We start from the raw sequence: 16,911 nt of genomic DNA on the forward strand, positions 1-16,911 counted from the left end.
AGGAGCTCAGGTCGCGCTGGGCCGCCTACACAGTCAAACAGTTTCAGCTCACTCACGCCTCTCTCCGAAAGAAAGAGCAGCTCCGCAGCCTCACCCCAAACGGCGGCGTCTCCCGAAGCGTCCGCCTCCGAATCAACGTTCGTGCTCAAGCCGTAGTCCGATTCCCGCCTCGAGACCGCAATCCTTCCCTGCGAAATCTCCACAGCACCATACGGGGCTCAAACGGCTGGCTCCTCTGCCCCCCAGCGGCGCAAATCAGTCTCCCCGACTCATCCCGTCCACATGGCAGCGTCTTAGGTAGGAAAGCTCCGAAATAACGCTCTTCGTTTCCACCGGGTACGGAGCCAGAGTGAAGAGCTGCTTACACAGCCCACGCCACGGCCGCCATCTTGCCTCCTTACACAGTCTTATTTGCAATAGTAGATGACAGAGGGCACCCTGTGTTGGCCATGACGCCACTTGGGGCTAATAGTCAGTCAATACTATCTATGTGCCTCAGTGAGGCAAATCTGTTTGTGAGGGAAATAGTCGTATTCATATTTGGACACGTTTTTGGGCCTTGTAACCACTTTCCCTGACTCAGACTAGAAGCATTACCTCGTAATCTTTGGTGTTGGACCCCTTTGGGATAGAAAAAGGAGAGCGGGATTACCTAAATTCCTGTATTTGCATGTTGCCTAAGCTGACTACAGATCATAGCTCTTGTGTGCGATGGTTGAGTCAAATTAACCACAATACAATCACCCCCCCCATCTTTTTTTTGTGGCTTGCCCTACCCATCCCACTCTTCTGGCCATGATGGGCTATGACACGCCCATTTACCAGCGATCTGTCCAACCAATGGGTCACCTTGTGTACCAGGTCTGTTGTCTCCTTAGAGGCCCGCTTAACTGGTGGCACAGCCACCAAAACAGCCACTAAAGGGGCTGACTCAGAGGGTAGATTTAAAACATCAGTTCTCTCTTCCAACTGTAGAAGGAGGTTAGAGGATTTTATACCCTGCAAATCAGTCTCCTGGTTTTCCCGGGGGTCTGTTTGGTCGGCCACTTATGGCCTTTGCGAGGCTGCACCTAGGCCATCTCTCTCCTCCCTGTTATTTCTTGAAGATCCTAGACTCCCTCGTGGACCTGTACTACCATAGGGTTGCTTTTTATGCCCGGAGTCTGACTGTAAATCCCCCCCCTTCCCCTATGTGCTAATTGCTGGCCACTACTGACTAGCGGACCATTGCTGGTTGCGTGAACTGCAGGTCCTAATGCACCCTGCTGGGTATGTCCCAGCCCTTCCTTCATCCCCACATGCTCTGTCCCAGCCCTTCCTTCATCCCCACATGCTCTGTCCCCTGGTTATCGGGCAGGAGTGAAACTCATTCGACTGACAAAACAAGGCTTCCATCTTTCTCAACTGTGCGATAATTGGGGCTACATGTAACTTTAGCATATCTTCCTTTTTTTGGAAAAGTTGAATCCGAGTCTGGCTCAGGGCCGCATTGTCTAGATCCCGGACGACTGATTCCGCCTTCGTGGCTTCCCCCCACCTCTTTTCTTTTTAACTGGAGGTTCCAGCATAAAGGTACCATCCACTTGGTTGACCCCCGGACCCTCTGACAAATTGGTAGCTACTGTCAGAATAGGCGCAATCTCGCTTTGGTCATCTGTTGGCAAGGTACCACTAAGGGATTCTGTGCTCTGTGGAAGATTAATTAATTCCAATGAAAATCTCCTTTCCGTCAAGGCGATTTCATTCGACAAGACATTTGCTTGCCTGGCCAGAAATGTGTCAAGAGTCGTTACGACAGCCCCTCCACCTGACCCAGGCATAGTTTGCTTTCTCTTACCCATAGTCTTCCACCAATCGTTCAATGAAGGGCTCTGCAGGATGGCGTCCAAAGGGGTCCCTCCCACCATTAAGTCCTCTGGGCACAAAGGTTACAGGGCCAGCCTCTTCCTGGCTCAGACCGCCGTGGACGGAATGCTGGGGTTTGAAGTGCACCCCCCCCCCCCTTCTCACGCCAACAGCAACGGGCTCTAGCGCTGCGGGAGGCCCTGACCCCTTTTGAGCGCCTCCGGTCGCGGGCTGTAGGTCACGTTGGCGGCACTCCAGCAAGGAATGTTGAGGTTTGAAGTCCCCCCCCCCCCTTCTCACAGCAACAACGGGCATTTTTAACAGAATAGTGAATTCTGTGAGTTGTAGACTTGGACCCAGCTATACTAAGGGCTTGTGTCGCTGTTGCGTCACGCAAGGCAATGTAAGCCTACCTGCTTACCAAGACCTGTGTGCCCTGCGAGGAAGAGGATCGCTTTCAAGGGCGTGAGGTCCAGTGGGTAGCCCTGTTGAGTGGACTGCTAATGCGAGGTGTGAGGAAACCGCTCCTGCACCAATTGGGTCGTTGGCCATATGCAGATTCCAGTTAGCGACCCCCGTATGCCAGGAGAGGTCTGCCGTAAAGATAACTATGGCAGGTGTGCCATGTGGTGATAGCAAAGCCGTTGTGGCACTGTTGCAGCGATCCCATATGCCAGCAGGGGCCAGCATGGTAGTCTGGGTGAGATCTAATTATTATTTTTTTTTTACTTGTTTTTATTGTGGTATATCACATCATGACATTGCTGTACACATGTCGGTGTCATAAACAGTAATACATCTCAGTCCAGCCACGCCCCCATTCAAAATGAACAATTTGAAGCAATCTTCCTTAGTTAGGACTGAGCACCCAGCACAGTAACCTCATCAGGCCGGACACATAACTGTACATTTCCTAGTCTATATCAGCTTAGGAACAAGCTAGATCAGGCCTGCATTTTCCACCTGATCACAATTATAAAAAAAAAAATTCAACATTACTAAAACAACAGCAGCATACACCCATAGTGGTACCCACGCTCAGGACCCTCAAACTGTCTCCTAGAGGGAGGAGGGGGAACAAAAAGGGAGATAAGCACAATCGTGAAAGAAGGAGGGGGAGAAGACTGACGCAAGAAATGCAAGGTGCCCAAACCGCCTTGCGCACTCCTCAATCCGCCCAGAGCATACACATGTGCAGACACACAGTCCAGGACACAGTCCAGGACTCTGGGTGACTATTCCTATGTTTCTACTGCGGGCTCCATTGAGCCCGTCCCCGGTGTGTTCTCAGGAGAGGCTTGCGGCGCCAGCCCCTTAGCCACCAATTGTTCCAACATATCGCCCCACATTTCCAGGTCTCTCTCTGCATTCTCGTCTGTGCGAACCAATCGTAAACTCATTTCCTCTGCCCACCCCTCACTCACGTAGATCCGTCAACCACCTGTGTGTCACAGGTGGCCTAGGTCACGTCCAGTGGATGGCGAGGCGTTGTTTAGCCAAACCCAACAGTGCGAACCTGTGTTTCATCCTAGTCCTGCGCTTTGGGGCCGGTAGCATTCCCAACAGGCAATGTTCGATCGATGCCTCCACCCAGACATGTGTCTGGGTGGAGGTCCCACAGCTCATGTAATACCTCTTCCCAATAATTTCTCAGTCAATCGCACTCCCATGTCATGTGCAGGAAGGTCGCCGGCTCTACCCCACATCTAGGACAGGCAGCAGACTGAGCTGCATTAAACCTATGCAAGCGCTGAGGTGTCAAATAGGTGCAAATAATAAAATGGAACCATGCGTTGCTGGCCACCTCTCTGACCCGGGTGCATGCAAGTCATCCAGCCACCTGTCATGGACTCCCACCATTTCAATCCTGCAGTCAATCTTAAGGGCCTTACAGACATGGGAAATCAGGCTCTTGGCGGAACGCAGGTCCAGCAACAGCCTCCTCGTCTGCTAATCCATTGGCTCTGCAGGGAAATCAATCCAAATCTCGCGTGCGGTGCAAGACACCTTGGTGTACTGAAGAAACTAGGCCCGGTCGCATTTGAAAGAATCCCTGCACCTCCCCCAGTGTGATGAAGGCACAGTTGAGGTACAGACCACCAGCTGTGGTGCAGCCCCTGTCGTACCACTGCATAAGGTTCTCACGGACTCTATCTGTTAGAAGCATGTCAACCTCTTAAGGGGCAATAACCTGGCATATGGGGCTCTACATAGCAAGTGTGTGACTGCCTGTTCCCAGACACCACCGCCTGTCCGACAACAAAAGGGCAATCTTCTGGAGCTCTTGCCCCTCGATTCCGGCACCCAGGGAGGCCCACCCTGGTACCCCTGACTGCCAGCAGCACCTCTTCCCTATTCTGGTCTTCAGTGCACCACTGCGCTGCGTATTGTAATAGTCCAGCAAAATAATACATCCGCAGATCTGGCAGACCCAGTCCCCTGAGATCAGTGTCCAACTTTAGCACTTCCAACTTAAATCTACTCCTTTTACTGGCCCACACCAGAAGGCTGTTTAGCCTGGTGAAGGTGGTTCTCGTCATATACTGTAGAGAGTTCTGTAGGACATACAGGCAGTGCGGTATCAATACCATCTTGCTCAGGACTACTCTACCCATCACAGACAAAGGCAGGCGGTTCTAAAAACTGATGGATGCTTCCAGGTTCTCAAGAACCCTACCCATGTTTAGGCCGTAATTGGCCTCCGAGTTATGGGCCACCTATATGCCCAGGTACCGGAAATGATCGCACTCCCACTGAAGCCCAGTCACTGGGAGAACAGCACTGTCCAATCCTACCAGCCCGGCATGAAGGAAAAGAACGACTTCTGACAGTTGACCAATGATCTCTAACAACGCACTCACCGATCGCTCCGGGTGAAGAACATAAATCAACACCATCTGCGTAGAGGGAAACAACGTGGGTGCGCCCTTCCACTACAACACCCCTTCAAGCCATTTCACGGCGCAACCAAACCGCCAAGGGTTTCCATTGCCAAGGCGAAGAGTAACCGCAATAGGGGACACCCATTTCTTTTAATACGTTCAATAAACAAACACTCTGATACCACATTCCTGGTCCGGACATGTGCCACAGGTTTGGTATAGAGCAACCATAACAGAAATACTGGACCCAGCCCCATCCTTCGCAGTACCTACCAAAGATATTACTAGCTGAAACTATTAAAGGCTTTTTCAATATCTAACGCCATCACCACAGCCTTCAGATCCTTGTCTGCCACCAAGTGTACCACATGACAAAAGCCTTCGCAGGTTCATCTACGTTCCTCTACCAGGCATAAAACTGCACTGGTCCTCATGCACCAAATGGGACATCATCCTACCTAATCTCATTGCCAGGGCTTTGTCAGGACCTTAGTGTCGACTCCCAGCATTGACAGGGACTAATCTGAACTGGAGTCTGCTGCTTCTTACCAGGTTTTGGGAGCATGACAATCTGGGCCTTCAGCATAGAGTGCAGTAGCAACCTGATGTGCCTGAACTCTTGAAGAGTCCCCACGAGGTGGGGCAGCAACAGTCCAGAAAACATTGGGTAATACTCTACTGGAATAATGTCCAGGTCCTGAGCCCTACAGCGTGCCATGGCAAGGGCCACCTCCTGCAATTCCCTCGCAAGATCTTAGCGGAGACCCCGTATGTCAGGAGGGGCCGCTGTGAAGGTAGCTATCTAAAGTGTGCTGTGCAGTGAGAGCAAAGCCGGTGCGGCACCATGGTGGTGTCCCATGTATGCCTGAAGGTGTCCCCGTGGAAGTTACTGCCTGATAACCAAGACAGAAGCCTGTGTGGGATCTTAACGCTGACCATGTATGCCAGGAGGGACAGTTGTGGTACATTCTGCCCTGCGGTGAGGGCCAGCACCTAGGGTGGTAGTGGTCCGGCAACTCCATATGCCAGGCTGAGGTGCCAGAAAGTATTGTGCTTTGGGGATCGAGCCAAAACCTTAGAACTGTGAAGTTGTGATGACCTGTAGGTCATTAGGAGCATCCAGAACTGCACCTGACCTTACCACGTGGACGCATAGCCACATCACTGGGACCCAGATCAGGAGCATCGGAATCAAACCCCCCACCCCTACTTTGGGAGTGCAGAACTTACCATGCAGGAGTAGCAACTCCGATCGCTGACGAAGATGAGATGACCTTTTTGGCTCGGAGGAGAGCTTGCGCTTGCTGAGTTCTGCTGTGCCTCCCTCATGTAGTCTAATCACTGAGCAGGACCACAGCCTTTCGAATGCTTGCAGAGGGAGCACCTGCCAAGACAATGCAGGCTTTCGCTCTGCTGGTGCGGGTAAGACAGGTAATGGGCCTACCAGGCCCTGGGGGACGCTCTGCTAAGAGTGCTGCAGCGCCTAGACACTTGACTATTTCCTAATAGTCTGATGGGACTCTTGAGTTAAGACCTACTAGTGAGCATTCCCTGGATGCTGCCATCAGTGAATGGGGAATAACCCCAGCCACATTGCGAGGAGCGGGTGGGACTGGGATTTTTCAGTGAAACATTAAAGCCCCGACCTCAAAGGGGAAATGTGTTGTCTATAAATGTCGGAACTTGTCTTTGAACGTGTACAGTTCGAAATTAAATACTTATTTTTTTACTATGTAAATAAGCATTTGACAGGACATTTGATACTGCTGTCAACATTTTGAGCTTTGAGTTGTGTTCACTAACCTGTATCAATCTCCACCTTCATCCTGAGCGAGCCTTTGACTGCTTTCCACAGCTACCACTGAGAGCCAAGTGCAGAAGGGGTACTTGGCCCGGTTGGTCAGAATCCATAGTAGGTTGGACCCCAAGTACATTCTATCTTATCCTTGATTGAACACTAGTATGGATTACGAAAGAACTGCTCATGCTCAACATTCCGGCACCAGGCACCCTACCCAAGATCTGAATATAGTTACTACGAATACGACGAAAATGGCAGAGTTAGGGTATAACAAATTGTGGAGTTCATAGTTTGAAACTCTAGTTAAGTGGTGTTTACCGGAGGGATCTCCTAGACTGACATGTGCCACTTTTTGAGACGTAGAACTTTAAAGGTGAGAACCAGAAAGACTGGGGCTGATTTTCAGTTCCACTCACATAAGGTGATTCAATTGATGCACTTATCTCTAAATGTAAAAAAAATATATAATTGGTAGTAGCAATCTCAAAAGGGATAAACCGCACCTCCAGAAGAAAAAGCAGCAGTATAGTTGTAATTAAATAAAAGGGTGAATATTTGTTCAACAATGTAAGCAGTTGGGGTGCTGAAATAACTGAGAGCACCAGCTACCACATGGTGCTGTCGGCAAGTTGCTATCTCCGCTTCACCGCTTGAGTGACAGTGTTTCTAATCACCAAGTGGGACAGAACAGTCTTGAGTTTGGACCACCAGTTGTGTGAATGTTCCCTTCACAATAATCACCAGTATTTCATTTGAACAGGAATTGGATGTAGGGGTGGACTCGCCAACTATTCCAAGAATCATATGACTATTTGGCAGTGTATATTTGGACACCACCAACAAGAAGGACTCGTTGCGTCGTGGAACCCCGACTCGGTTTTCTAGTCTTCCTTTAAAAAGTCTGAATACTGGTGTGTACAGACGAAACACGTGTTGGCTTCAATGACTGCTGGGAATTTTTCGTACATTAATAAAGGAGATCTTTTTCATTCACTTTGTGTAAGGTCCTTGAAAACCTATGTGTGATTTGAATAGGATATATTCGCCTTTGGACTCTGAGACTTTGATACATATTGTATTGACATATTCTTACACAGGATATATGTTTGAATTTAATTTATTGTGACTACTAAGGGTGTGTTACAACTGTATTTCTTGATATCTCTTAATGTGTTTGTGCACAAAGTTGTGTCGTTCTCTTGACTGTTGTTGTTTACCTCATGCTTAGAACATACGTGTTATCAATCACTGGTTACCTGTTGAGGAGAGAGCACACAAACAATACCTATACAAGTGAATGAATGATGTCTGCTGTTTCTGTAACTGACTTTGTCATACTTTTAGGTGAACCCCAAAATATTCTAATTGTTAGATTTCTTCAACAATAGGTCCTCAATGGCGTCTACTGGAATGCGCTCAGAAGTTATTCGAAGGTTGCGCCGAAAGCTCACTGAAATCTTGAAGAGTGACACTGACGTAGTCCTAGACGAGCTCGACTGCCTGCTGCTCATCACCCAGGAAGAATATTTCAGACTGCAGGAAATATCTGATCCAGAGAAAAGAGTTCGAGCAGTGCTGAACTCCGTGCTGCAGAAAGGCGAGGCAGCGTGTCATACATTTTTGGAGAGCTTAAAAACCATGGGCAGAACCTTCCCATGCCTCGTTCAACTGCTAGAGGGTTCTGGAAAAGGTGAGTGATGGCATTGTAAAAAAACAGTAACACCATAGAGCAGCACATGGAAGATGAAACCATCTGAAACAGAAACCAGGTTTGACCCAGCCACAATTCTTCTTTCGAAGGCGGTTGCATTTTCAAAGCTCTACACAGTCTCATCTCCAGGAATTTGCTAGTTTCAGGCAAGTCGTAGTTTTCCGAAATGCATCTGAGCTGGGACGGGCCATGCTTTTGTATTTAAACTGCTTCTAATTTAATCAACAAACAGCGTAAGCAAAGTTACTTGGTCCAGAAGGCGGGAGCTGTTGACTTTGACAATGCTTGTTATTTTCTGTAGTCAACTTTAGAAATGTCAGTATCATTAACAAAGCAGTATTCAAGGCAAACATATAATACATTTTTCTTTGAAGCATATCTACTTAATTGTGTGGGTCTTTGACCCATGAGGTTTAAAGCAGTTGTCTCCCTTTGCAGGAGCCATCTTAAGATTCTTTACTGCATGTTGTGTGTTTTTGTATTTTTTATCCTGGCTATACTAGTTAAACGTTTTCTGCAGATGTTTACAATACTGCAGATGAGTGCACCAGCTATTTAACTCTAAACCGCGAAACATTTTATTTAAAGAGGGCGTTTACTGCAGGCTTGCATTTACACTTAGACCTGAAGGTGTTTTTTCCAGGCCTGCTCCTGTGTGGGGAATCCTGATGTTGATCCTTTATTTTTACCTCCGTTTCAGAGAATTTTACCACCTTGTACCAATGCAAATTTTTATTTAAACAATTAAAGAAATTGCTGTATACCACTCCCTACCTTGTTGGCGAGTCCAATTACCAGGGTATAATTAATCAGGCTCTTGAGGGAAAAAGGCCGCAGTCACTTCCTCTTCCTGAAGCAGGCTGCAGTTCCATTGGAGAGCTTTTCACTGCAAGTTCTGCATCTGCCTCATGAGAGAGATATTTAAAAACCTCTCTTTTAAGTGAAATAAATAGGGCTTGCTAAAGTCGATGTAAAATGAAAAGTTCTGAGATGAAATAAGCTTGAAGATGATCACAAAGCCCTCCTCACTGATGGAAATGTAGTCCACTGTGTACCAATCCACAGCCCATCACTAGTACTGTCCAGAGCCCCACCTGTCATAGGCATCAGTCCTCTTGTGTATGAGTAGTATTCTGCATATTTTCTTTACAGGAAATCCTTAGATGATCTGTTGTGACAAGGCAGAATCAGAAGGCGGAAGTGCTCAGTATGCACAAACCTATCCCATTACGGTCCAGACAATAATCTTTACAACATTACAAACACCACAGTTATACAGCGGAGTCTGGCAATAGTGGACAGAGGGGACAGTTCTATTTCAATCATCAAATGAGCAACATTATCGGTCCCCAGCTACACTGGGTGTGGACCCCTTCCATGTGGACCCCCCCCCCCCCGGGCCCTGCGCCCTTAAGTTCTGTCCAAGGCAATAATCAGAATATGTGGTATCACTTGTCTTGACGTGCAACCAGTGCTGCATAGCCTTTCATACAATGTTTTCTTTGTGGTGAAGTCATCAGGAAGGCAAAAGTTCTGTTTGGGGGGAAAACATGGCTTGCTGCCCAGTTTATATGGATTGATGTCCAACATCTCACATGATGGAAATCATCGGCTTCCCTCAAGAGGCAGCATCAGAGGGTGGAGTTGCACTCTGTTCACAAGCCTGTTACATGTGGCACAAGGTAGTTCTTACAGTGTTTTTCGCTTGAGTCTTGTTATGCATCCAGTGATGTACTGTCATGACAAGGCCCTTAGTACACGAGACTACCAGCAGAATATTCATCCTGTTTTGCACGTTCCATCATGTCCAAAGGCTTCATAAACTAGCCATGGGAAATTGGAGGGGCATCTTGCCCAAGTTTGTCGTAGACCGTCTACGTGCAAAAGTTAACACAAAAGGAGCCATCCTGGCATAGGATGTCCTTTTTTGCAGATTTGTGGTGAGTCTGTCGAACTTTCCTTAGTTCCCTCACAGCCAGATCATCCTACACCATACACGTTCTGCTTTTCATTGCCCCAATCAGCTGTGATATAAGCATAGTTTAAAAAAAAAAAACTTTATAAGCTTCGTAAAGTACAGTTTGCAATACAATAATACATGCTCATGTCTAACTCAGTGATTCATATAGTACATAGTAATCCTGCATACACAATTTCACGTTCAATGCTTGATAAAACAGTAACTTATTCCCCACATTTCGTACCCCTTTACAAGAAGGTCTCTCAGTTACTCATATCGCTTTGTACGCTAGCATCTTGCTCGGTTTGCGAGCCAACAGATGTGTGTTCCAGCAGGTAGGCCCTGTAAGGCTGCCAAATATCAAGGGGTCTCGACACCGGGTGTTGTAACTGAGAATATATATCACTGGTAGTATTACAATATGACATACTGAACTACCATCTTTTCAGTGTTGGTGAGAATTCACTTCCCCAATGAATCGCCACCTCGCGTTTTGCTAACAATAATGCAATTGCAACAAAACGTTTATATGGCTTAGCGATCTCTTGTATACACCCCTATGGAGCCAACACAGGCGATGGCAATAGGCCCAGCCCAGTCATTTTCGACAATTCACTAAACTCCTGAGACCAGAATCGTGCTACCTTGGCACAGTTCCAAGCCATATGCGCAAAATCGGCCACCGGGGTGTTACATCTAGTGCATGTGAGTGGACCTTAGCTGGTAACACATATGCTCGCCACAGAAATTTAAAATGCAATATCTTGTGTTTGTGGTTGAATGAGACTTTACGCGTTTGTTCGCAGCTAAACTCCTACTGTGCCTCAGTAAGAGGGGCATGATATAAGCATAGTTGGAATGCAGACTCTCAGTACACACTACAGAGTTAGACAAATTGCAATCAAATGGAAAGCAAGGTAGTGTACTATTTGAACAGAGAGAACATATTTGTAAACCAATTTTTCTTGTTTTATTTTAATCACGTTGACCCATTTGTAATGAGGTATAGTTGCATTAATTATTTTTTAGTAACTTTATTTTGCGTGTTACAATGAAGACAAAACATCATGAGTACAGTGTATCATCTTCCTTTATTGGCTTAGATTGTGGCATTGAAGGTCAAACTAGAACAGCAGGAGTACAGAATCATTCTCACATATGGTACATTATGGAACGGAGCATCCATAATGCCACATAAGCATAGGACAAACAATTAGAGATTTTATTCTCCTTGGCCTTCGCTTCCTCGTCGGTCTTCCTCATCTGTCATGCCCTCCCCACTTTCTGATGCATTGTGTTCGGACTCACTCCCCATTGTTAGCCCAGTATTGCACAGTTCCCGCCATTCCGTCAGATCTGATTGTAATTTTTCATCTCCGAGTGAGCTTCATGTGTGCCTCCTCTGCTAATGTCCATTCCCGAACATCCTTGAGCCAGACTGGGAGTTGCATACATTTGTTAATGCACAATTTACTAAGCATAGTAATCCTTAGTTAACCTTTACAAGCCGTTGGACAGATAGAACACATTATGAAAGTCCAGAAACAAGGAATTAATTAATTAGGATGGTGATATACAATCAGGAAGCCTGTCTTATTAAGCTCATTAAGTTTTACTGAGTGGTTTGCCATTCAATTACCATTGTTAAGAAATAACTCTATAAATGGAATTGTATGGCTAGCAGTGTATATTTAAAATCATTCCGCAGTTTTTGGGATTAGCAGAGGTTTAAAGGTAAAGACTTCTGAGTGAACTAATGACGACTTACATGGTAAAAGGTACTGGAGCAGAGGGGGAGCCCTTGAGACTTTGTAGAGTTTTGGGAGTGCCAATTGAAGGAATGCATTAAAACAGCTTGCAACTGTGCTGTCAGAAAGGAGGCTATCCATTCATGACTTACTCCTTCAGTTTCTATATTCTGTAGTCTCATCAACCGTATCTAGTGGTCCTCTGTGTAAACGAATGCTAAGATGTCCAAAAGGACTAAGCTGGTGACCTTAACCAAAATCCAGTCTAGTTCTTTTTTTTTTTTTTTTTTTTTTTTTTTGGAAAACCTTTATTTCAAAAATCAGGACACAGCTATTCAGCCGACAGCCCGAAGGTTCGGCAGCATTGAGAGTTAGATACAGTGATGTGTCCCCAGTACAGTACAAAGAGTAGTGCAAAGGTCCAATTTTAAGTAAACACAGAAAAAACTCACAACAAACCCCAGCAAGGCAAGAACATTGAAAGCCCATGGTGAAAGCCCCCAGGGGAGGCCGGACCCCACTCATCTACTAGTTACAAGACAGTGTACGGAGGAAGAAGGGGGACAGCAGAGGCCCAAAACGGTTCCTAAAACCAAACTGTAATGGAAAGAAGGTCAGGGGGAAAGCTGTTCCTCGGGAGGTTCCAGATCCGGGGCAAGACATATTCCCCCCCTGTATTGGTTCCACCGCCCCCAGATGGCATGCCACTTCCGGGGGCGACCTCTGGAGCAATAGACCGTCTTCTCCCTAAACATGCTCCAGTCCATGTTCTCTTTCCACGCGGTCAGTGTAGGGGGTCCCGAGGAGCCCCACAATCGCGCGATATCCCTTTTAGCGACCATGTTACCCAGAGTCACCCATTGGGTCTGCGCCTCCTCGAGGTCAGTGGGCCCCCAGACGTTCAGGAGGCAACACCGCGCCTCCAGCTGCACAGCAATGCCCGTCACCACCCCATAACTGCATGGACTCTCCTCCAGAACTCCACAATGACACCACATTCCCAAATGATGTGCAGGAAAGTACCCACCATACCACATCCCCTCCTGCACAGGCCGTCCTCCGAGAATCCCATGTGGACCAGCCTTGGCCCCGTCACATACACCTGGTGCAGTATTTTAAGCTGCACCAGCCTCAGACGCGACGGGATCGCAACCTCCTTAGGAGAAGAAACCGCTGACTGCCAGTCCTCATTATCCAACTCAAGGCCATCCCTAGTCCACTGTTCTCTCAGCCCCAAAAGCATGTCTGCCCGGACGTTAATCAATTTCTTATATATGAGCGAGATCGTGCTCTCGGGCATATGACCATCAAGGACCCGGTCCTCAAGGGGAGAGGACTCCGGCACCTTCTCACCCTCCACGAGGACTGATCGGAGGGCGTGGCGCAGCTGGATATACCTGAAATACTCGGAGGGCCCCAGCTCATACTCAGTCTGCAACTCCTCGAAGGACTTCACCCTCCCCTTATGCAGCACATCTCCCACCTTGGATATACCTATCAGGTCCCACTTATCAAAGCCCTTCGTATGCCAGAGCCTTCCCAATCTCTCCGATTCAAACAATGGTGTAGCGAGGGTGAGCCTATCCTTCCAGCCCAGCGAGTCAGTCGCCATCTTCCACACACGCACCGCCACACCTGTGGGCCCCGTGAGGGACGAGTCTAGGGACCGCGAATACAACGCCCTGTAGTAGTTGCCACCACGCAGCAACCACCTGTCCATGGCATACCCAGGGCTGAGGGCGGGGCCATAAAACCCATGGTTGATCGCACTCAGCTGCGTGGCCCAATAGTACCGTCGGATGTCTGGGAGCGCAATGCCCCCATCGTACCATGGGAGCGTCAACTTTGCAATAGCTATTCGCGGCCGCCCATCCCACAGCAACGTCCGTTGGAGGCCTTCGACCTCCCGAAAGTATTTGGCCGGTACCCAGTCCAAAGTGTTCTGGAGGGCGTAGAGGAAGCGGGGAAGAGACATCATTTTGAACAGGGCCGCACGCCCAACAAGGGAGAGCGGCAGCCTCCGCCAACCTTCAACATCTCGCCTCAAGCGTGCCAGGGGGGGGAGCAGATTCTTCTCGTAGCGCACAGCAGGGTCCATGGATATAAAGATCCCCAAATACACGAAACCCTGCTGGGCAACCTGTATCGAACATGTTCTAGGGATCGGTGGGACCTCGCCACTAAGAACGTACAAGTACGATTTGCCCCAATTAATAACGAGCCCCGAGTTCCTACCGAACGATGCGAGTACGTCACAGACCACTATAAGTGACTTCTTAGGTGAGGCAAGATACAACAGGATATCATCGGCATAAAGCGAGATACGGTCCTCGTGATCAGGCGACCACCGAAGGCCCCGTATATCCGGGTGCCAACGTATCCACGCAGCCAACGGCTCAAGGGCGAGGGCGAACAACAGAGGCGACAGGGGGCAACCCTGCCGAGTACCCCTACCAAGCTGAAACGGAGTAGATGCCCGACCATTCACCACAACATTCGCTAGCGGCCCCTCGTACAGCAACCTAACCCAACTCACAAAACCGCGACCAAAACCAAACTTGGCCAGCACTGCCCATAAGTATGCCCACTCCACCGTGTCAAAGGCCATCGTGGCATCAAGAGACGCCACAATAGCCGGTTCACGCAGCGTGCCCGCCCTGGCGATGACGCCATGAAGACGCCTAAGGTTTAATGCTGTGTTTCGGTGCGGGATGAAGCCGGATTGATCCGGGTGGACCAAGTCGCCAAGTACCCTAATCAAACGGGTCGCCAGGAGTTTAGCCAGAATTTTCGGCTCAGCGTTGAGGAGTGAAATGGGCCGATAGGAGGCGCACCTATCTCGGGGTTTACCCTCTTTATGTATGACCACGATCGACGCCAGCCGCTGATCCAACGGAAGGATCCCATCCCCCCGCGCCTCCAAAAACATGGCGCGCAGGTGAGGGGCGACCTTATCCGGGAACAGCTTGTACAGATCGATCGGCAATCCGTTCGGTCCAGAGGCCTTACCCGAGTTTAACGCGCGAATAGCCCCCGCCACCTCGTCGACCGTTATGTCACCATCCAAATCGTCCCTATCTATGTCAGAGAGGCAGGGCAACTCGATATCACGGAGGAGATCAGACGAGTCCTCGGGCGGCCTGTCCGACACAGAGGAATAAACCCTACGAAAATACTCCGCGAAACACTTCACAATCCCCTCAGGTTCCACAATCGCCTCTCCCCTCTCTCCCGTCAACTCTGGCACCACTCTATTGACCCGTTCTTTCCTGTCCAACCACGCCAGGAGTTTCCCTGCCTTATCACCAACATCATACAGGCGGCCCTGTTGTTCCCTACTGAGGGTCTTAGCGGCGTTCGTCACCAGGTCCCTATACTCCGTCTGCTTCAAGCAAAGCTCATGCAGTGAGGACTCTGTAACCCCCTCCTCCATAGCCCCCTCAAGGGCCGCGATCTCCTCCTCTACCTGCCGTACCTCGCCATCCCTCCGACTCTTGGCAGCCACCACCAGGGAGAGGGCTTCCCCCCGAAGCACGGTCTTAAAAGCTTCCCACAGCGACACCGCCGAGTCCACGGTTCCCAGATTGTCCTTGAAGTAATTATCTACCTTCTTTACCAGGGCGCTGCGCATCTTGGGGTCTCGGAAATACCATGGGTTGATGGGGGCCACCCTCCCTCCTCCCTCCCGACCTAGATCCAGCCGGATCCACACTGGCGAGTAGTCAGAGATACCGCGTGCCATGTGCCTCGCCTCGGATACCAATGAGGCATGTGCGGCCAGAGTGAGCAGGTAATCAATCCTGGAGAGGCTACCATGCGCCCCGGAGTGGAACGTGTATTGACTCTGTGTGGGGTGCCGGAGCCTCCAGCAGTCTATCAGACCAAGCGTGTCTAGGAAATCTGGAAGCCATTTCTGAGCCCCCCCTGTGTCCCTGGGCGGGTATCTATCCAACAGTCCGGAGCCCACAGCGTTGAAATCCCCTCCCACTACCAGCATACCCCCCGGGAGAGTCAGCAAAGCCCTGCCCAGATCAGCAAATGTGGAGGCCTGCAGGGCCGGCGGGACATAAACCGAAACCAAAACCAAAGTCCTTCCTTCCCACCGCCCCGCCACCGCCACAAACCTCCCCCTATCGTCAACAATGGTGGAGTCCACCTCAAGAGGCAACGATGCTCTAACTAGGATGCCCACACCCCTGGACCCAGAAGAGAATCCCGAGTGTGCAATGAATTTATACCCCTTCCTATTCAGGGCATAGCACGTATTACCTATGAGATGCGTCTCCTGCAGCAGGGCAACATCTGGCATTGAGCGTTTCAAAAATTGCAAAACAATCCCCCTCTTGATGCGATCCCCCAAACCATTAACATTCCAGCTTATAACACTTAAGCCTCTACCCCCCATCCTCAAACGGAAAGAGGCCCACCCCACACCCGAGGAGCCACCATGGAACAGCCCTGAGGATAATCATCTCCAGTCTAGTTCTTGAGTGATCGGACACAAGTACCAACTTGATTCTCTAAAGGAAAGATGATTTCACATTTTGTAATGGGCTTTTCCATACTTTTTATGGAGGTTGAGGACTGAAATAGGGCAGTAGTTAAATGGCATTTGAGAATCATGAACAGACCTTTCTATTAGTGAACTCACAGTTATTAACAAAAGAGATTTTTAAAGGTTAACTTGTAAACATTGTCAGACTTACAAAATATGTTTGCAGGTGGTATGGTGTATTTTTAAGGTATTGTGGAGTTGATGTTGAAGGTGTGCGAGTAGGAAATTTTATGTTTGAGGCATATGAGCTGCAGATTACACACTGTGCATAGATCGCCATCTGGTGTTAAGCCCGGATGTTTGCAGTTGTTTTTCCTCTTGGAAAGTCTTTGGAAGTCACGAGGTCGGTGACTCCTCCTTTGGATCGTATTGCGCATGGGCTTCGGCTCCATCCTCAGATTGTTCTTTT

General features: G+C 48.8%; 1 pseudogene across 1 annotated transcript in view; it reads left to right on the plus strand.

Moving 5' to 3' along the window:
* Positions 1–16,911, plus strand: part of LOC146811647 (interferon-induced very large GTPase 1-like) — a 275,755-nt pseudogene that overhangs the window by 53,610 nt on the left and 205,234 nt on the right. The window contains exon 2 of the transcript XR_014966764.1: positions 7,917–8,218. The product of XR_014966764.1 is annotated as an interferon-induced very large GTPase 1-like (transcript). The remainder of the gene's footprint in view (positions 1–7,916; positions 8,219–16,911) is intronic.

The sequence above is a fragment of the Triturus cristatus genome, chromosome 7 (genome assembly GCF_964204655.1).
Source record: "Triturus cristatus chromosome 7, aTriCri1.1, whole genome shotgun sequence".
Taxonomy (NCBI): domain Eukaryota; kingdom Metazoa; phylum Chordata; class Amphibia; order Caudata; family Salamandridae; genus Triturus; species Triturus cristatus.